At 46.2% G+C, this 21,724-nt stretch overlaps 1 protein-coding gene across 1 annotated transcript in view; it reads right to left on the reverse strand.

The window, feature by feature from the left end:
* LOC144754754 (heparan-alpha-glucosaminide N-acetyltransferase-like) overlaps positions 1-21,724 on the reverse strand; it is a 1,466,120-nt gene that overhangs the window by 185,645 nt on the left and 1,258,751 nt on the right. The gene's annotated exons all lie outside the window — the stretch shown is intronic.

Below are 21,724 nucleotides of genomic sequence, written 5' to 3' on the forward strand. Positions count from 1 at the left end.
CAGGAAACATCTATATTCATGATACCATCTATCATTTCATACAGCATCATTTGCTCGTCTCGAATTGTCTTGGAACGGGACTTAGGACTAGGAATACAAGAGGTAGCACACATGCCGCAAATCGCAGGGCCACATTGTATACAGAGGCAGCAACTGAATAGGATCATTACTGCAATACCTAGAAATGACAATACTTTCCATCCCCAGGCAGATATGATACTCCAGAGCCAACCGGACCATGTCCAGGTGCCTGGATTCTGGTGTAACTGATGGGCAATTTTATGAAGTCTGGTTATAGCTGAATAAACAGACGGCGCGTTATTAGGAATGAAAATGCAGCAACTAGATCTGATGACTCTACATGCTCCTCCTCTATCGGCCAGTATGACGTCAAGAACAAGACGATTTTGGAGCACGACAAATCTCATAGCAGATTGCTCTTCGGTTAAGTTACCTAGAGCAGAAGTAGTCTCATTCACTACTGCTTCAAGGGTTCTGGTTAGTCTACGTATTAACTTACTATTCTGGATAGGTCCTATAAAGAAGAAGAAACCTTTATTGAAATCTTGATATTGTTCTAGAGTAGTTTCAGTTTGATCGACAATTGGGGACTCAATCTCCCTTCTATGTCTGACCTGTACTAGATGTGTGTTTCTGTGATAATCAGATGGGGCTAGAAAAACTGGTGGCAGTAGGAAGGCAATGTAACATGTTCCATCCCAATCGAGGGGCAGACGAACATATGCGGTCTGACCACAAACAAAATAAGAATGACGTGATGCTTTGAAAATAGATTTCCCACTGTCACTATACTTGACAGTAGTAGTACAATCACTATGTCCTACATGTGCGGAACCATTCTTTCTGACACATAATTCGCCTTTGACTGGTAGTACTGAAATAGCAGGTAAGTCTGGAGTAGTATCAGACTGAACATTCAATACCATAAAATTCGAAGAATAATTACCTAAATTATATACTTCATTTTCTAGATCTAACCCTGTTCTATGGGGGAGACCTTGCTTGTCTGGAAAACATGTTCTATTCAGAAGGGACATATCATTTGAAGATGACGTTAACATGGACCATGCTCCACACGAACCATTATGTGAAAACGGATAAGGAAAGAGTGGCAGGACTCCCTTCGGTGTCTGGAAAGGGGGGAGTCGACCACACACCCAACAATTAGTGGCATTGCTGGTCTGGTGTGAATAGTGTAACATTCTTATAAATGTATTATTTCTCATAGCAAGACGATAGGATAACTCATGAGGAGGCAGATCACTAAACGTGTGCTCTACTGTAGCATTAGCAAACTTATTTTTATGAGAAATTGGAAAACATAAATGTAATGCATAACTTGTGCAGGTAACCATCAAACTTAGAAACAATAGGAAACTTAGAATGACGATACATCTGATAGAGTTTTGACTAACTCTCTCACTATGGGGGTCTATCTCATACATGTCAGATACCTGTCTAACCGTTTCACCCGAGAGGGACTTAGACAATTAAACTGGCTGACTTATTTTACTAGACCGGAGCTTTAATTTATACTCCTGCTGCGGAGTTTTCTCTAACAGAGGAACTTTCAGTTCTGGATTTGACTTAATGTCTGATTTAGAGTCTTGTTTCAGGCAGTCTTTAGAAATGGAACAGTCTTTGGAATTGTCATTAAAAGTCTTTTTTCGGATTCCATGAAATTTCTTGATATGCGACAGATGGACCCAACCCTTGCGGCCTTCCAACTTCACGGCCGTACGGGTGGTCAGAAGGACTAGTCTCGGCTCCTTCCAGCGAGGCTCCAGCGGACTTGAACGATCAAAGTTCCTGACCAGTACTAGGTCACCTGGGATGACCTCATGCGGTTTCACTTCGGTATTATCTGGAAATGCAGCGGCAACCTGTGAACGACAAGAGTGTAGGGCAGACATCAAGGAAGCTAGGTAATCTGTCAGCATATTACTGGAAACATCTGTAATACTGCGAGGTCTAGGTGTACCCCACATATTTGGGGGGCGGCCGAATACGACCTCATAAGGGGACAGACCTGATCTGGAATGTGCGACCATGCGCATAAAGAATTAAGCAACTGGCAGGGCAACTAGCCAGTCTACCCCTTTCTCTTGACATGTCTTGGCAATACGGATTTTCAGGGTTTGATTATGTCTCTCTACGAGACCGGCTGCTTCAGGATGGCGTACACAATGGAACTTCCACTGGTACCCTAACAAAAGGGAAACATGTTTCATCAACTCAGATGAGAATGGCTGGCCGTTATCAGAATACACGACCCTAGGGAGTCCATAACGGGGGAAGAATTCACGAACCAACTGCTTGGCAGTGGTCGCTGCTGTGTAATCTGGAACTGGATATGCTTCTGTCCACCTGGACAAAGCGCATACAACTACGAGGACATACTTGAAACCTCGACATCGCTCCATCTGAATATAATCCATCTGGAGGACTTCAAAAGGGTGGTCAGGAGGTTGGAATCCACCTTGTTCCACCGGGACACTTTTACCTGGCTTGAATTGACAACATATCATACAAGTACGGACTTTCTGCTTGGCTGCAGCTCGTAAGTGCTTGTTGAACCAGAGGTTCTGTATACTGTCTAACATGGCTTTTTCTCCTAGATGTGCTGGACTATGTGCGGTATTGATAATGACTTGAACCATAGAGTCGGGGAGAAACCATGTGGCTTTTCCCTTCGTCACCCATCCCTGATCTGTCTGGACCCCTCCTTGTTCGGACCATTTCTTGATTTCTTCAGGAGTAGCATGTAACTGTATGTCTATGACATCTTGTGTAGGGTCCTTAACTGTCATACATGTAGTCTGTTCTGGAATGAATGTCTGTGTCTTGTTAACTGGAATGTCTGGTGTCTGAGCTGTAAGCTTGGCTGTTCGATCTGCTAGATCGTTACCTTGGGAAATGATGTCAGTAACTTTCGTATGTGCCTTGCACTTCATGATAGCAATAGCTGTCGGTAAATGTATTGCATCTAACAGAGCTTGAATGAGGAGACCATGCTGAATCTTGGTTCCATGAGAAGTCATGAAACCTCTCTCCTGCCAGAGTACTCCGAAGTCGTGTACAACTCCGAATGCGTAACGTGAATCTGTATATATGTTTACTTTCAGGTTCTTGGCACGTATGCAGGCTTGGGTCAGAGCAACTAGCTCTGCTGCTTGAGCAGACAGGGTGTCAATACGACGTGTTTCTATAACTTCGGTTTCAGTAGTCACTGCATACGCGGCTACTAGTTCTCCTGTACTTGTTCTCATACATGAACCATCCACATAAAGTGTCAGGTCGGGATCAGGTAATGCAATGTCTGTCAGGTCTTGTCTTGGCTTAGTCATAGTATTAATGACTTCCACACAGTCATGTGTGGCAGGATTTGAAGTAACTGACGGTAACAGTGTAGCGGGATTCAGAACGTTGCAGCGTCTGATTTCTATGTGTGGCTGGAACAGTGTTAGTTCATAACCTGTTAAACGTGCAATAGTCAAGTGCTGGGTCTGTGTTCGGTTTAAAAGAACTTCCACGGAGTGTGGAACTTGTACTGTCAGGGAGTGTCCTAACACTATGGAATCACTTTGTCTGATTGCTAGAGCTGTGGCTGCAACTGACTTGAGGCACGCAGGCAAAGCCTGAGCTACTGGATCTAATGTGCTCGAAAAATAAGCACAAGGCTTGTACTGTCCTGCTTGATCTTGTGTGAGAACAGATAATGCAGTACCATCACGTTCTGTGACAAAAAGTGTAAAAGGCTTACTGTAGTTCGGTGTAGCTAGAACAGGTGCTTGGCATAAGGCTTTCTTTAATTCATTAAAACTAAGTGTATGTTCGGATGTCCAAGGGAGAACAGTCGATACGGCTGCCTCCTGTGTCGTTAACTGTATCAGTGGCTTTGCTAGAAATGCATACTGAGGAATCCATTGTCTGCAGTAAGAAGTAAGGCCGATAAAAGCACGTACCTCCTTCTGTGTCTTGGGCTGTGGAAGACTCGCTATTAACTGGATACGGTCTGGTGTCAACTGCCTACCCCACTTGGACAGTAAGTGGCCTAAGTAGATCACTTGCTGGACACAGAACTGAAGCTTTGAAGGGGACACCTTGTGCCCCATCTCGGCCAGAAAATACAGGACTATAAGTGACGCTCGCTCGCAGTCACGTTCAGAACGGGCTGTGATCAGTAGATCATCGACATACTGGAGTAGGGCAGTGTCAGTTGGCATGTGAATATTGTCTAGTTGTCTCTTAAGTGCTTGACTATAAATACTAGGACTTTCAGTGAAACCTTGAGGAGCTCGTGTAAATTTATAGCTCCTTCCATTTAAACAAAAACCGAAAAGGTACTGGCTGTCTGGGTGAATGGGGACACTGAAAAATGCATTCTTGAGGTCTATTACAGTAAAAAATGTAGCTTCAGAATCAATGGCTGTCAATAGGGATGAAATATCTGGGACTACTGGATACTGAGGTATGATACATTTATTAAGTTCTCGAAGGTCGATCACTAATCGATATACTGGAGGTGCATTTGGATCAGTACGTTTCATGACTGGAATGATAGGAGAATTACATACATTGGAGTCAGTTTCTACAACCACTCCTTGAGCAATGAGCTCGTCAATAATTTTGGATAAGGCTGCTACAGCCTCAGGTGGCAATTTGTACTGTCTGATTCGTGGCAAGACTATACCTTGTTTGAGAGTCACACGATGGGGTGTGATTTGCATAAAACCTACATCAGTTGGACCTTGCGCCCATAAATGCTGTGGTACATTTGATAATCTTGGATCAAAATCGCGTAATACATAGTGACCTTTGAAGTCACGTAAAAACAAACGAACTCCCTCTGGGGAGCAACATATTACTGCACCTAATTCTTTCAACGTCTTGATGCCTAGTAAATTTTCTGGACATGATTTCGTAAGTAACAAATCAGTAGTTCGGGACAATGGACCTACTTCTAGAGTAACTGGCTTTGAAATCTCGTTAACAATCGGCTTTCCTGAAAATCCAAGGGAAACATTTCTAGAGCCTGAGAGCGGAGCCCCTGAAACCTCGTCATGACTGATAGTAGTCCTACTTGCCCCTGTATCAATCAAAAACTTTCTGTCTTTCCCCAATACTTGACTGTGTACATAGGGACCCTCTTGATCTACAGGTATCTAGATGAGAGGCAAGCCTACCTCCCTCTCTAGGCTGTTTCATGAATACTGTTGATACTCTGATACTCTGACTGAGCATACTGATACATTTGCTGTGTAACATGTTGTGTTGCAGCGATAGGCTGCGATACTGGAACTGTCTGTTGTGCATTCTGGGGAGACTGAGAAGTCTGTGAAACGTGTTCTTGCCTAGGCGGACGTGGTCTTTCTTTAGTTTTACCAGTGGCTATGTTGTGTTTCAGAACTGCACACTCGTTTATAAAATGACCTGGCTGTTTACAATAATTGCATGTCCCTTTAACGGGAGCTGCAAGATGACTGGCTTGATTCGGACCCCTCTTCTGACTGTCTTGTGGAACAGATTGTGCAACTAATACTTTCATTTTCGTGTCTTTCATACGTTTCCTTTCGTGTTCTTGTTCTTCCCTGATTCTATTCTGGTGATACTGGAGCATCTGAAGCATTTGTGACGGGGTATTAGCTTGCCAGGTACTTTCGACTTTCAAAACTCGATTTTTAACTTGTGGACTTGAATTCTCGACTAGTTTGGTAACAAAAAGATGAGGGTATGACTCGCTACTCGTCTTTAAACCACTGTTGATAATGAAACATTTCTCGAATCTAGAATAAAAATCACTAGTATCTTCATCCTGTTTCTGTTTGCATGCTGAGATGGCATCCCAGTCTTCCTTTTTCGTGGCTAGTAATCTTGGCAAAACTTGTATCAATAACTCAGGTAATTCTTTACATTTATCTCCAAGACCGGTACCTGGTACACTTGCATTATCTTCAGCTTCTAGAGCTGTCCAATCAATCTTTTTCTCTCCCACCTCCCATTCCTTTTCCTAGAGTTTTTCATATATGCCCGCAGGCAACAGGACCTTTAACATTTTAATGATATCTGGATACGTGTATTCTCCCATACGGAGCATGTCTTTTAATTCTCGATGGAACCCTGCTGGATCTTTGTCGTGACAAGGAATTAATTTCTTCATCTCTAAGAGTTCCATCTTTGTGATAGGGGTGTAAACAAATACTCGTTGCATTTCACCATCCGGTGTCCTAACTGGGTGTACTTCTCGTAACGGATGCTGTCTATCTATGTAAAATGGTTTACTTTCTGGAGGTGAGACGTGAACAAAATGCGGATTCAGAAATGTTCTATATTTGTGGCGCTGTTCTAGAATGACACTAATTAAATCGGTACCTAAACCTTTCCATCTATACTGGAGCAACTCGTTCAGAACATCATGTAACGGACCTGGATCAGAATGTTGTCCCTCATACAGTGTAATGAGGTGCTGGATCATATACATACCCACCAGTCGCTGCTCGGCTGGGGGCAGTTTCAGAAACATTTGTGCCACTATTTCATCTGGAAAAGTGGTAGAATCAGTAACCCATCGGACTGCTGATCGGGCTAGTTCTTGTTCATGCATGGTACTAAGTTCACTATAACCGATTCGTGATTTCAGGATGTGATCGGTAGCTTGAAATACTTGCTCTAGAGAATCTTGTTCTGGTGCTGGAAGGTGAAAAACTTTCTTGTGTTCTAGGCGTGAATGTCGGTCTAGAAGTCTAGATTTACCTACATACGCTATTCTGGCGGTATTCTCGTCTTCTACCTCTTCAGTATCAGTGTTGTCTTCTTTCTCGCTTACTTGTGCTGCTTTACGTTTCTCGTGAAACCTTATTTCCTTACGAATTTTCTTGTACATACTTTCTATACTACTGAGTGTCTTGTGTCTACCCTCAGCTATATTATCACTCCACCTTGTCAGGACTTTCATTTCGGTCGGATCTTTATCTGGATAATCTTGTTCCCTTATTAAACAATTGATTAGAAACTTTAGTAACATGAGCTGGGTCTCAGCTTTCCTTAGAGACATGATTTCGCCAATACTTTCTGGATCGTCTCCTGTACGGATGAAACGATATATTCTGTCTAGATCTTCTTTCATATTCGGTAGGGTGTCCAAATACTCGGTCACCCGTCTTACACGCAACGAATATATAACCATATTATCATCGCCTGGGACTGGATCATAACGGCATTCGGTAAGAGCTCGTCTGATATCTGCAACGGACTGGTATTTGGGCGTGCGCTGTAACGCACGTTCATGTAACTCGACTAACGTTACACGTTTGTGTGGCGGCGGGGTACCAGGAGGACCTCCTCCCGCGGCCCCTAAACTGGAATCGTCGACTGATACTCTTCGTGCTGGCAGAGTGACCGATGTAGCGGGAACTTGTACTACGGGCTGGACCGGGGGTACCGTAACAGGTGCTGTAACAGGTGCCCCGGTGGCTGGAAGAACAGGAATTACATTATTTACAGGAGCTGGCGGAGCAGGATTTGCATATTCTGGGACTGTGTCGTCCAAATAGGACGAGAGAAAAATATCAGCTGCGGTCGGTTTGTGACGTAGCTTAATCGGAACCAATGTCGGGTGAAAATTACATGGTGCTTCCGGGGTTGCTTTTGGCAAGCCCTCGGCAAGAAGAGGATACATACCCTTAATAAGGGCATTTCTCTGTCTGTCTGACTGTTCGGCTTTAACTCGTTCACCTACTTCGATCAATTCCCTTTCTTGGGCTCTTTCTGAGGATTCTCTACTTAATTCTAACTTTCTGAATTCTTTTTGGGTTCTTTTATGAGATTCTTTGCGCCATAACTCGATGGCATCTTTCTGGGACTGTCTGGCTTTCTTTTTCCATAATGCTTCTTCTACTCGCATGATGCACTCGGCATCCCATGTACCCGATACGGGCCATCTATGTTTCTCGTCTAATTCCTTGGTGTACTCCACCCATAAGTCTAGATATAATATGGCACTTATGCCATGCTTTTGATACATAAAATGGCCTGGACTGTCCCTAGGCGGGACAGGAACTGCTTCCTCGAGCAGACCTTTTCTAGTTCTTAGCTGACGTAATTTTGAGAACAGAGGCATGACTTAGACTGGAATCTAGACACAATACAATATACGATAAACACAATAATAACTCGAAAGAACAAATCATTCATACCACGACATTGAAAACACATGGAATAACATTTAAAGTAACAGTTCGGACAAAATACTACCTGGAATACTGAGAACAGAAAACACATGAATTTCTCGAGAACAGAACTTACTAGAATGACTAGATGCACTGCTAAAACAGTACGAAACTTACCGGTCCCATAAAGAGACACGTCAGGACCCGCATCCACCTAGGTGGACACTTCGTGTTGGATTTGCGTACCCAAACCCACGGACCAGAGACAAATTAATTGACCCTGTCTAGATACTACCCCAGCAACGGTACTCACCGGGCAGCAAGAACAGAAGGCCTCGGACTGGACTGGACTGCTACGACGACGGACGGACGAACTTCGGACTTCAGTTACAGGTGGGCCTCCGGATACCTCGGACCTTGGACTCTCGGCTTGGGCTCTGGTCGGGACTCGCCGCGTTCCTCCACCGCCTCGTCTGGACGCTGGACCACAACCTCCGTCTCCTCCGTGGGCCTGAGGGATACTTGAAGCAGAAATATCTGCACGTGCACGGTATGGTTCCGTCACGGCTGCAGAGGATCAGGGGGCTTGCGTGGCTTCTCCGGCGCGTGGGGAAAGGGCAAGTCCCTATTCGGGCGCCATTATGTGGTAAATAAATAATTAATTACCGGTTCTATTTTTCGGAATAATCAATAAACAGGTAGCTCAATAAATAAGAGTCAGGATTCGAGGTATCTTGAGTTTTGCAGGTTTAATAAAGCATAAGGGACAGGAACAGGACAGCCTGCACGGGAATAGGATGGCAGCTGCCGGGGGCAGGATCTGGGAGCATAAGGGGTAACTTTTAATAACAGTGCACAATATTTATAGTTAAACAAATACATTGCATTCAGTACAGTAGGCGTAGCAGTAGGTGGAGTTTGTAGTAGTCGCGAAAGATAAGGCATAAAGTGTGTGTAACAAGAGGTGTGTACAGGGCGTATACATAGACATGTGATGCAAACGTAACAGAATATGTCATAAACGGGGCGGAAACATGGAGGGGGCTACCTGAGCAGCTGGGACCTCTAACCTAGTGGTGCGCGCAAACTGACAATGACGTGTTACCAGGGAGAACTGGGGGGCTATGACTTCTGCGCTAGAAGAGGAGACTAAAGTCTGGAGAGCAGAGCGACATGTACCTAAAGCCTATCTAGTATCTAGTGTTTAGAGAACATGTTGATAGAATCCAAAAGTTATCAGGATAAAGGCTAACAGACATTAAGACTGGTGCATACATAATCCTATATGTAGTGCGTGTGCGGGGAATATTCTATGAATATTAATACATTATTTCTCTTACATGGAGACATAAAGGCTAGACCATGACGAAAACTATTGATGCGATTCAGTAGCTTAGGAATGCAGAGAAGGAGGGCTGGACTGATAACTAGAAACATAACATACTCTTGGCAGACTGGGAGGCAGAGCCAGGCCGAGCCGGGCACTGCGAGGCAAGAAAGTAAGCTAAGGGTCAGGGATACAGGTGGGGGCTGTATCGCTCCTCGGAGAGGGTTCAGGAAACAGGAGCTGAATCTGAGTCCGGGCCCTTTTGAGCCCTAGAAACGGGGGATAATTCAATGAATTAACGTGCACACTGTAAAATGTGGCAACGTAGGATTACATAGGCCTGATATTCGTTGTATTCACGAGAACTGGAAACTGACATACTAGAGATGGACACAACTGTAATTGCGTCTTTAATCGATCAGAGGGGAATACATGCATATCGATCATGCACATATGGCACAACATGGGGAACACGTAGGCACATATAACATGGCAAAATTTACTTTTCCACAAAGCAGCTGCTCTTATGTGGAGTTTCTGGTTCTTGATGTGTTGTGCTGCAGCTTCGATGCATTGGTTCTGCTGGGACCACAGTTGGGGCTGGTAGAGCACCTCCACGGGCCACTTCCAAGGGTCCAAGGCTGGGAATTAAACCCACTCGGGAGGGAAGGACTCATCAATGTCAGAGTCCAGGTGCTGGGTTCAAGATGGTTGGAGCCTTTTGTCCCTGAGGCTGTAGTCAGGAGGCCAGACAACTAGCCCTTGGAGTCACTCTAAGTGGTCCTGGGTTCCAAGGATGCAGGTCCAGTCCTTTTCACCCAGGTAAGAGGGATGCAGGCAGCAGGTCAGCACAGTGGAGCAGCAGTCCTTCAAAGCAGCAGTCCAGCAGAATGGCAGTCCTTTCAACAGCACAGCAGTCCATCTTCCTGGTTGGGTCTTCCAAAGGTCCAGAAGTTTACTGAAGATTTGGGTCTAAGTGTCCAATATATATATACCTAGTGTCCACTTTGAAGTTGGAAAAGCTTCTAGAGTTTCCACTTACCTGAGGTGCTAGAGTTTCCCTGCCTCCCTGCCCTGGCCCCAGAATGTCTTGGGTTACTATAGACTAGTGTCAAACCCATGTGAGAGTGCTCATGAAGAGCCTTTGTAGTGTGCAAGTGTGGCAGGTGATAGCTGCTCCCCCTCATCAACTCAATGTGTTCCGTCCTCCCAACACCTAGCTTCCCTTTGTCTTACTGTCTAGGAGCAATACACAAAGAACAACTGCCAACTACACTGAGTCATGTGACGCAGGATGAGGCTGCAGTCACCAAATCGTTTGGGCAAGAAAATGCCAACTTTCGAAAAGTGGCATGTTCAGAATTGTGATTAAAATCTGACTCCGCCTTTAAAGAGGGCCTTTAATTCCAATTCTTTAGACACCAAGCCTAACGAGTCCACGTGCTCCTAATTGAAAGTTAACACGTCTTAAATGTAATAAGGTGACCCAAAGTTAACCTATACTAGATGTTTAATTTGCCAGGTCAAAATAGCAGTTTAAAACAGCACACGCAAGCTGCAATGGCAGGCCTATGACATGCTTAGAGGGCTACTTAAGTGGGTGGCACAATCAGTGCTGCAGGTCCACTAGGCCACTGGATTCAAGCAAGCCTGACTGAAGACGGCTGTAATGCCACAAACCGGTCCTAGGAAGCTTGTTTCCAGTCCAGGGAAGGCATGGCTTGGCAGTTCGGGCTGGACTGTTCCCATGATGCACAGGGTCAGACTGATTTGCATATGGCCATGTCTGAACTGGGGTGGCAGAGTGGGCTAAAGAACGGTGATGGATTAAACCCAGATCTGTTGACTGGGTGTGAGTGTTTGATTGGTTCAGATGCTCCGTCCATCACCACCCCCTTTTGTACCGCTTTGTTCGCCATAAGTTGGCAGGGTATACTCAGACGTGAGTCCCTTGCTCACTTTGCCACTGGATTCAAGCAAGCCAGGCTGAAGACGGATGTAATGCCAGAAACCGCTCCTAGGAAGCTTGTTTCCGGTCCGGGGAAGTCATGGCTTGGCAGTTCGGGCTGGACTGTTCCGATGAGGCACAGGGTCAGACTGATTTGCATATGGCCATGTCTGAACTGGGGTGGCAGAGTGGGCTAAAGAACGGTGATGGATTAAACCCAGATCTGTTGACTGGGTGTGAGTGTTTGATTGGTTCAGATGCTCCGTCCATCACCACCCCCTTTTGTACCGCTTTGTTCGCCATAAGTTGGCAGGGTATGCTCAGACGTGAGTCCCTTGCTCACTTTGCCACTGGATTCAAGCAAGCCTGGCTGAAGACGGCTGTAATGCCAGAAACCGGTCCTAGGAAGCTTGTTTCCGGTCCAGGGTAGGCCTGGCTTGGCAGTTCGGGCTGGACTGTTCCCATGAGGCACAGGGTCAGACTGATTTTCATATGGCCATGTCTGAACTGGGGTGGCAGAGTGGGCTAAAGAACAGTGATGGATTAAACCCAGATCTGTTGACTGGGTGTGAGTGTTTGATTGGTTCAGATGCTCCGTCCATCACCACCCCCTTTTGTACCGCTTTGTTCGCCATAAGTTGGCAGGGTATGCTCAGACGTGAGTCCCTTGCTCACTTTGCCACTGGATTCAAGCAAGCCTGGCTGAAGACGGCTGTAATGCCAGAAACCGGTCCTAGGAAGCCTGCTTCCGGTCCAGGGAAGGCATGGCTTGGCAGTTCGGGCTGGACTGTTCCCATGAGGCACAGGGTCAGACTGATTTGCATATGGCCATGTCTGAACTGGGGTGGCAGAGTGGGCTAAAGAACGGTGATGGATTAAACCCAGATCTGTTGACTGGGTGTGAGTGTTTGATTTGTTCAGATGCTCCGTCCATCACCACCCCATTTTGTACCGCTTTGTTCGCCATAAGTTGGCAGGGTATGCTCAGATGTGAGTCCCTTGCTAACTTTCCCACTGGATTCAAGCAAGCCTGGCTGAAGACGGCTGTAAGGCCAGAAACCGGTCCTAAGAAGCTTGTTTCCGGTCCAGGGAAGGCATGGCTTGGTAGTTCGGGCTGGACTGTTCCCATGAGGCAGAGGGTCAGACTGATTTGCATATGGCCATGTCTAAACTGGGGTGGCAGAGTGGGCTTCAGAACAGTGATGGATTAAACCCAGATCTGATGACTGGGTGTGAGTGTTTGATTGGGTCAGATGCTCCGTCCATCACCACCCCCTTTTGTACCGCAGGTCCACTAGTAGCATTTAATTTTCACAGGCCCTGGGAACTTGTAGTACCACTTTACTTGGGACTGATATTTAAATTAAATAGGGTGTAGCAAATTCTACCATGTTTTAAGGAGAGAGCAAAGCCCATTAGCAAGGGTTAACAGTGGCAAAGTGTGCAAAGTTCTAAAAGCCCCACAGGTTCAGCAAACAGGTGAGTGAAGGTTAAAGTTTGAGGATGGCCCTGTGGAAAGAGTCCAACATAACCCACCTCTAGACAAAAACCGGGGATACTAAATATTACCTTGATGGGCTTCCCTGCTTAGGTGATAGAACATGGTTAACCCCCACGGTGCTTGTGTCGGCCAATGGCCGATGCAAGCACTACCTACCTGGTGCGCCGCACATCCGTTGGACGTCGAAGCCCCGTCCGCTCATTAATTCTCCCGGACTGCGGGATAATTTGCGCCGCGATGAAGGGGTTAAAGGCCCTAATATGCAGACACACTGGTCAGTTCTGTGCCTCTTTGAACTTAGTTTGATCCCTTTGTCCTCACTCTTCTGAGCCATTGAACTTACCCATGGGAACACTTCCCCTCACCTTTGGACCGCAGCTATGCAGCACCTAATCTTAACTTGCTCATAGATGCATCCGAGTAGGTAGACAGTACCACCATGGCTAACAAAGGGATGGGCCCACTCCACCCCTTGGATTAGACTTCTGTTCTCAACCCAAGGAAAACTTTACCCTTAAGGACAGCAACCAAAAGAAGCCACTGACAGCTGTCAGTGTCAAGAGTCAGGCTGCAGGCTGTCCAGGGGTCTCTGCCTCTGCCCTTTCTTAGATTGAGGGGCAACAGCCACAGGTGTTAGGCATCATACCCTCAATCTCCTTACAACCAGTCCAGGGATGGTAGCTTGTGACTGACCACCAAGCCCAGGGTCTGTACCCTGATGCTGAACAGGTACATGCCAAGCCAGGGCTTCCAGGGACAATTACTCAACACATGATGATAATATTGTACATCCTCTCATAGGGGTTTACCTCACCACCCTATACACAACAATCCAGTGCCTTACACAAATGTTCCATAAAACCCCCAGAGTCCTGGTGAGACAGTTTCTAACTGCCCCTGATCATCAACTTCCACTCTTCAGAGGTGAAACCATATTTCCTGACATGGGGGGAATACCTCATCCGGTCCCCCTTCTCTAGGGCCAGTAGAGTGTCCCTCCCCTCATTAGGTATATACCTTCGGAGGCTAGCTCCCAATCCTCCTCAGGGATCCTATGCAATTCTAGAGCTACCTCATATGCCTCAAACCACCTCTCTATTTCATCTTCCACCTCAAAGTTATGAACCAACGGCCAGATGTACAAATCATTTTTCCGGTCACAAATTGCCTGATTTTGCGACTGGAAAAATGCTTTTTATAATGTGCAAAATGCAATTTGGCAACTTGTTAATGAATCACATTTGTGATTTTGTTTTTGGAACTGGCGTGCTTTGGGCATCCTGCTTACAAATATCGAATTGGTATGGTATGTATTACAGCTTTGCAGCCGAATTCTGGTTGCAAAACAGTAATACTTTACCACCATTTTAAAAATGGTGGTAATTCATTCCCAAATGGGGAGGAGTCCCCTGGGGACCGCTTCCCCTCTGAGAATGTTGAAATAATGTTTTTCAAGTCCATGCTGTGGTCCCATGGATAACTGCCTACGCTTAAAAAATGAAACTTCGAAGTATTTACATTTTAAACAAATCCCCTTTTCCTTTAAGGGAATGGGCTGCATTAAAAAAAAAGATTGCTTTATTTAAAAACATTCACAGACATGGTGGTCTCAAGTTTGGCCATCTGTAGCCTAAACTCCCTATCAGCTTTCCTGTCTGCCAGTTCCTTTGAGGACAGACCATGTGAGGATACACAGCTTTCCAGTCTGGGGGGTCTACAATTCTGGAGGCAAGTCATCCCCCTTTCCAGTGGGCTGCATCTCAGGACTTGCTTCCAGGACCTCTCCTTGCTCCTCCATATCATCTTCCTCATCCTGCTCTTCTGTTGCTTTTAGCAACTGGGGAAACCTTCCCCAAGGACGTCAGAGCTTTCTGAAGCTCCAACGTTTAGATGCCCTTTATGGTTGAAGTCCCCAATTCTTACAAAACTTCTTCAGCTTAGCCACTGTGTAACTTTCCATTTTAGTGAGCTTTTATTCCATTCCTGCAGGTATGATCACAGACAGTCAGGTAGGATGAGAGTAAATTGGGAAACAGTGAAAAGGCCAATCAAGAAGAAATGTAAACCTTTAATTGGTTTTAGATGATACATCTGGGATTTTCAGTGTAACACAAAATCACTGTATGGTACAGGACAAACACGTCTTGATCCTCCCAGCTGACCACCAGTGTAAGAAATTGGGTCACTGGTTGAGGGGGAGGTGAAACCCTACTCAATCAGCAACCACAGTCCTTGTCAGGGTGAAGTCACAAGCAACCCCCAAATTAACATGTTCTCAACCCTCCGGTAGCTTGGCACAGAGCATTAACTTTGAGGTAATGTGTAAAGTATTTATGCAGCAGTTCAAACAGTAAGAAAGTGAAAACATAACACACTTAAAAATCCCACTCCAATTTAAAATATAGAGCACATTTTAATAAGTAAAACTAGACAGAAATGACATAAATCCAATCAGTAGAACCAGAAATATGCAGTGGCTCCAATGTGAAGTTTTCATCTGTGATGCGTCGGGCTGTGGCTTCGATATGTCAGTTTTGCTGGGACCACAGGTGGGGCTGGCAAAGCAGCTTCAGGCCCACTTTCAAGGGCCCAGTACTGGGACTGCACCACTCAGGAGGACAGGACTCCAGTGGCCTAGCTGGGGGGGCGGTGGGTGAGGAAGCCCCCAAGCGGTGTGAGTTTTGAGGGCAGAGGCAGGGGCCCCACTCTTAACTGGGGGCGTCGCAGCTGCATGAATTGCCAGCACCCCCCCCCCACCCCCGCCCCACTCTTCGATCTGGGCCGCCATGGGCTGCAAACGCAGGAGCTGCTACGCCACTGCAAGAATCACAGATAGCAGAGTCCAGGTGTTGGGTTCAAGATGGTTGGAGCCTTCTGCCCCTGAGGCTCTAGTCAGGAGGCCAGCCAACTAGCTGCTGGAGTCACTCTGGTGGTCCTGGGTTCAAATGATGCAGGTTCTTCTTACCCAGGCAAGATGGCAGCAGGTAAGTACAGTGGGGCAGCAGTCCTTCAAAGCAGCAGTCCAGCAGAGTGGCAGTCCTTTCAGCAGCACAGCAATCCTTTTTACTGGTGGCGTCTTCCACTGGTCCAGAAGTGTACTGAAGAGTTGGGTCTAAAGGTCCAATATACATACCTTGTGCTCACTTTGGAGTTGGAGAAGCTTCTAGTGAGAGGCCTCTGAGGTGCTTAGAAATACCTGTCTCCTTGCCCAGGCCCCACAGTGTTTAGGGTCACAATAGACCAGTGTCAAACTATTTTTGAGAGTGTTCAGGCAGAGCCTTTGTCATGTGCAAGTGTTGTAGATGACAGCACTTCCCCTCATCCACTGAGAGTGGCTCATCCTACCAACACATAGCTTCCCTTTGCTTCACAGTCTGAGAGCAATACACAAAGACCAAATGCCAGCTACACCTAGTCATGTGACCCAGGATCAGGCTGCCGGCACCAAATGGTTAGGACAAAAAAAGTCAACTTTGTAAAAGTGGCAATTTCAGAATTATGATAAAAAATCTGACTTCACCATTAAAGAGGGCTTTTAATTGTAATTGCATAGACACCAAACATGATCCGTCTACCTGCTCCCAATTAAACGTTATCACTTATTAAATGTAATAGGTTAACCCAATTTTATCCTATGGGAGAGGTAGAGCTTGCAGTAGTGAAAGATTTTTTCACTACCAGGACATGTAAAACTTAAAAGTACATGTCCAACCTTTTAAATACACTGCTCCCCACCCCTCCTTCTCAGCTGTGTAAGGCCTACCCTAGGGGTGACTTACAGGTTTAAAAATGAAGGTAATAGCCGGGCAAAAGTTTTATTTTGCCAGGCCGAAATGGCAGTTAAAAACTGCACACACAGGCTGCAATGGCAGGCCTGATACATGCTTAGAGGGCTACTTAAGAGGGGGGCACAATCATTGCTGCAGGACCACTAGTAGTAGCATTTAATTTACAGGACCTGGGCATCTGTAGTACCACTTTACTTGGAACTTTCAATTAAATTAAATAGGCCAATTGAGTGTAAGCCAATTCTATCATCTTTTAATGAGAGAACAGAATCACTTTAGCACTAACTAGCAGTGGTAAAGTGCACAGAGTAGTAAAAGGCAACATAAAGTGGTTCAGAAAACAGGAGGGTGAAGGCAAACGTTTAGGGATGACCCTGCTGAAAGGGCCAAGTCCAACACCGGAGCTGAAACATGTTGACCCAGGCAAAGCAGTGAGGGAGGTGCCATAATATCTACTACAAACCCCACTCTTTTTCTTGTTTTGTTCTTGTATAAAACGGGACTAACTTATAATAGATAATAGATTATGTTAAATTAGCCTACCTCAAAATGATTTTTAACTACTTCTCACAGACCTCCACACTCAACTAAGCCCCTTCTAAAAAACAAACAAGCATTTAGAATGCAATCGGTCTCGCCTTTGGGACCTTCTAAGTATTTAGCGATGCAGCACAATATTGCACATTATTGCTACATAGGGTGACTTTTCTGATCTGTGTACAGACAGAGGAGCTAGTTTCGGATGTCAGTGTTTTTCTTTTGATAAACGCATGCGATGTGTCCCCTGAGTCGCCCCCATCTCAGCCGCGCACAACCTGCAGCCGACACAAGCCCCTTGGATAAAGCCTTTACCTTGTACCTGGACCCTGCCTTATTTTTAAGAGTGCAGTAGGTCCTGCTTGGATTCATCACTCCTTGGGACCATGGATGCATGTAATGTGAGGGGCCACAGAGTCATGTACTACAAACAGCCATTGATGGCTGTAAGGCAAGGGGCCACTAATGCATGTATAGTGAGGTATCACTGATGCATCTGCTGCAGGAGTGTTAGGTGGGGCTACTAATGCAGCGTATCTAGAGTGGGAACACTCACGCAGCCCGGGTAAACATCGTTTACAACGCGATGTTTACACCGCAGTGCCTTTACAACGATGCCATTACAACGCAAGTCGTTACTACGACTTGCGCTGGATGGCGCTGTTGGGCAAGGAATGTTGTAATTTTATATTCCAACACCTTCCCTACTGTTACGTGGACTGGTGTTGGAATATAAAATTATAATATTCAAAAATCCGCGCCCTCCAACGCAAGTCGTTGTAACGACTTGCGTTGTAATGCCCGCGTTGTCAAGTACCGTGATCTTTTAGATTGCGTTGTAATGACATACATCCGCAGCCCGACCAGAGTGGAGACATGGATCTAGCAGGTCCTGAATGGGGACACTGATGCAGCGGGTCCAGGAGGGGGACAGTGAGGCAGCAGGGCCTGCTTTGATGCTCATCACTCCTTTGGGCCATGGATGCATGTAATGTGAAGAGCCACAGACGCATGTGCTACAAACAGCCATTGATGGCTGTAAGGCAATGGGCCACTATTTCATGTATGGTGAGATATCACTGATGCATTTACTGAAGTAGTCTTAGGTGGGACTACTAATGCAGTTGGTTCAGAGTGGAGACACTGATGCAGTGGGTCCTGGGTGGATGCTGATCACTCCTTGGAGTCATGTATACATGTAACGTTAGGAGCCACAGATTAGTGTACTAGAAACAACCACTGATGCTTGCAAGGCAAGAAGCCACTAGTGCATGTATAGTGTGGTAAAACTGATGCATCGACTGCAAAAGTCCTAGGTGGGACTACTGATGAAGCAGGTATTCAGATGCTCATCACTCCTTGGGGCCATAGATGCATGTAATGTGAGGAGTCACGGATCCATGTGCTACGAACAGCCACTGGTGGCTATAAGGTAGGGGGCCAGTAATGCATGTATCTTCCCACTGAATCCTGCAGTCGCGGCACCTCTCCCGATTGGGACATACCTGGGGACTGTTGGTGTCTGATTCAGCATTACAGGGCAGATCTGCAATGGAGGCCTGATCGATACCGGAAAGGTAACCTGTTTAATTGAATGGAGATTACTTCTATTTTCTGCTGGAGGTAAAGTGTCACTCAAAATTTCACAAAAATGGCATTGAAAGGTAACACATAAGCATAAAAGAAACAAAGAAATGCCATGCATTAGCAACTTCACAACATGGCAGCAATGGAGCCATGATCTCGGCCATCACTCATTCCCAACACTCCTGCACCTGTTATAACATGCATTGGTAAATGCAATACGTTTCGCCTATGTGATTAAGATGGCAGATGTGTGAGCGCCCGGTGAGGCTGCTCCCCTCACAGGTCCGGACTGGCTATAGCGGGCACCGGGCAATCCCCCGGTGCGCCGCACGGGTGGGGGGTGGTTATGGGCCCCTGGGGGCCGTTTTTGTTACAGGCCCGTTTTTGCAGCATAGCTGCAAAATCAGCCCTGTACCAAAATCGCAAAAAATACAGTTGATGGACAGAATGTAGAGCAATGTCATACATTCACCCCAGTACAAGGATGGATTTAGGCCCAGATCCTTGTACTGGGGTGAATGTATGACATTGTTCTACATTCTGTCCATCAACTGTGTTTTTTTTTCTGTACCAAAATCGGCCGAAAACCGGCCCGTCAAAGAGCTCGGGGCATCTCCAACTCCCCCGAGTGGGGCAGGGGGGCCGGCCGAGCACTTTGCCGGGCCGGTTTTGTTTCCCAGTCCGGCCCTGTCCCCTTACCTCGCCTGACATAGACTCGGGCACTGCCAAAATGCTGGCGGTTTCGGCTCGCTTCATGCTGCAGCCGTAAAATAAAGGTATTCAGATGTGAGCATGATTGCTTTGGTTCGGGTGGCCCACCAACCCTATCAATCAGGAGCCTGGAGGAGGCAACGGAGGCTGCAGAGGTGTGGTAAATTAGGCTCAGATAGTGCAGACACTGTTTGTACGGACCACACACAATGTGTTCCTGCCGAGCAGGCAGAAGCAGTGCCTGTGCTGGATTTCCCTGTGTCGAAAGTTGTGGTAACATGGCACCAAAGGCTGCATATATGAAATGGCTACAGTTCACATTTTTATCCTTAATGTAATTGATAAAATGCAGGGGCATATTACCAAGAATAAGCGATAATTATCGCTAGGCTTGGTTAGAGGCAATAATTTTATCGCAGTGCTGCGCCTATTTTTATCGCTTAGAAACCTTGCAATTTTCAAGGTTTATCTCCTAAGCGATAAAAATCGGCCGAAATGCATGAATATCGCTGTAAAGTCAGCGATATTCATGCATTACCGAGCTAATGCTCTTAGCCATGTTATCCACCTACCATTGGATAGCATGGCTAAGAACTGCTCTGGGCAGGCGTTAGCTTTTGGAGATAATCGCGCTTAGCGCGATTATTTCCAAAAGTAGGTAATAGGAGGTAGCGATGTTAGCGACTGTTTCCAGTCGCTAACATCTTGGCACGCCCACTTTACATGTCATTAGCGATAAATATCGCTGACATGCAAAGTGGGCCCCAAGATGATCGCTATCTCCTACTAGCTGTAGCTAACTGGTGTTAGCGACAGCTAGGTAATAGGGCGATAAAATTATCGCCGCTTTAGCGGGAAAAATTCCCGCTAAAGCGGCGATAAGGCCCTTGGTAATATGCCCCGCAGTTTCTAGATAATGTGCCCTAAGCTGCATGAAGAGTTGAAAATACACTTTTACTTTTATGGTCTGCCCCTGCAGGGCAGTCTCCGTTCAGGGGCACGAGCACCAGTGCTTCAGTGGGTGTGCCCTCTTCGGGTGGCGCCATGGACGAGCAGTGCCTCTGACACCCGAGGCAGTGGCGGCTGGTGTGAGACAGGCTGAAGCCCCTGCGGACGTGTTAGATTGGAGCCCCCGTCGCCTTATGAGGCGAGAATGTGCGTGCAGAGTCCTTTCACTGGGCGAGCTGCGGATCTGTGCCGGCCCTTCTGTGGGGGCCAACAGGACCAACTGGCAAAAAGTCTTGAGGGGGGGTTTTGTGCCTCAGTTCTGAGAAGTGCGGGCTTCTGACGCCACGTGTGCTTCATGGAGCCTCCAACGCCGTGTGGAGACCAAGGGCCAGATGTAGGTAAAAGCAGTTTAGCGAGTCCATAATAGCGATTTTTAGGGAATCGCTATTAAGGACTTGCAAAATTCCATGTAGGTAGGAATCGCAATATTTTTTTGCGATTCCTTAATATTCCTTAATTGTGATTCGCAATAAATGAATACAGTCCCATTCAATCCTATGGGCCTAGAGGCCCATAGGAATGAATGGGAAACGCGCACACAATTTGTGAGTACCCAATAGGTACTCGCAAATTGCATGCACAATTTCATGCACAATTTCAAGGGTTCAAGGGTTCCAAAGGGACACCCTGTTGCAGCCCTGAAATGTGTATGTGTGCAAATGTGTTGCACATACATGCCCTAAGGGCATGAATGTGTGCCACATGGCACTTTTAGAAAAGCTAAAAATTTATTTTTTTTAAAACCGCAAATTACCACCAACTTGAAGTTAGTGGTAATTTGCCATTCCTTAAGGCAATATCGCAATTTGCGATGCCTACTAGCATAGCATTTAGGGAATCGCAAATTGTGATTCTCTAAATGCTTGCGCAAAATAGGGAATCACAATTTTAGTGAATCCTTATTTTGCAAGTAGGTATTTACCTTTCTACATTGCACACCACTGAATTGCGATCCCAAACACCAAAATATCACTTCCTGTTTCCTGTTAATGCGCACTACTTTAAAAACAAGCATTTGCAATGCAATATAACTCACATTAACGCAAGCCCTGTTGCATTTCAGAGGGCGGGCAAAAAGTCACAAACGGGAGTGTGTGGGGGGCGGGGGGCAAGAAGTAACGGACTGCG

Source organism: Lissotriton helveticus, chromosome 5_1 (genome assembly GCF_964261635.1).
Source record: "Lissotriton helveticus chromosome 5_1, aLisHel1.1, whole genome shotgun sequence".
Classification (NCBI taxonomy): domain Eukaryota; kingdom Metazoa; phylum Chordata; class Amphibia; order Caudata; family Salamandridae; genus Lissotriton; species Lissotriton helveticus.